The following is a 1,046-nucleotide window of genomic DNA, read 5'->3' on the forward strand; positions in this document are numbered from 1 at the left end:
GGTGTCACCACCCCTTTAACAGACAGACGCACGCTTGTCCGCTGCTGCCTTTAAAGGATGCAGGTGCGGCTACAGCCCCACACATTCACAAAGACAGAAAAAAAAAGAACAATATTTTAATTGTTTGTGTAGCACACTTTGAGGGTGTCACCACCCTTTAACAGACAGACGCACGCTTGTCGCTGCTGCTTTGAGGATGCAGGTGGAATCTAGACGGGATTTGGAACCGAGGACACACTACCTCCATCAATTGTCCTAAATCCCACTGCACTAATGTCGGATACCGGACGCACGTCTAACACCAACATAGCAGTCAAGGCCTCAGTTATACGTTTTGCTTCAGGATGACTGCTGTCGTACTTCATCCTCATCGCTAGGGGACTGTTGGAGGGTCAATTGTTTAGTAAAAGTAGTGATGGTTCCTACTTCCTCTCTGGGATGATGAACAACTCCCAGCAGCAGCAACAGCACTAGGAGGAAGTGGTTTCTTGATCTTTCCCTATTTTATTTTTATCGGAGAAAGTTTGGTCCTCCATTTATGTCTATATTGATATATATACGTGCGGCTAAAGCGCACACAAACACAGAAAAATATTATTTTATTTTTGCTGGAGAGTAGTGCACTTTGTGGGTTACACCACCCTTTAAGAAATGAGCCAGCCGGCTCTTTACTTATGGGACACAGGCGCACGCTTGGCGCTGCTCCTTTGTTGATGCACGTGCAGCCACAGTGCACACAATTCACAAACACAGAAAAATAATTTTTTTTTTTGGTTTGGACTGGGAGTTGTACTTTCAGGGGTTACAGCACCCTTAACGGTCAAGCCAGCCGGCCCTTTACTTATGACACAGGCGCACGCTTGGCACTACCTTTGTTGAGCACGTGCGGCTACTGCGCACACAATTCACAAACACAGAAAATTATTTTTTTTTTGGTTTGGACTGGAGTGTACTTTCGGGGGTTACAGCACCCTTAACGGTCAAGCCAGCCGGCCCTTTACTTATGACACAGGCGCACGCTTGGCACTACTTTGTTGATGCACGTG

This window comes from Taudactylus pleione, unplaced genomic scaffold, assembly GCF_031769625.1.
Source record: "Taudactylus pleione unplaced genomic scaffold, aTauple2 ptg000256l, whole genome shotgun sequence".
NCBI classification, from domain to species: Eukaryota; Metazoa; Chordata; class Amphibia; order Anura; family Myobatrachidae; genus Taudactylus; species Taudactylus pleione.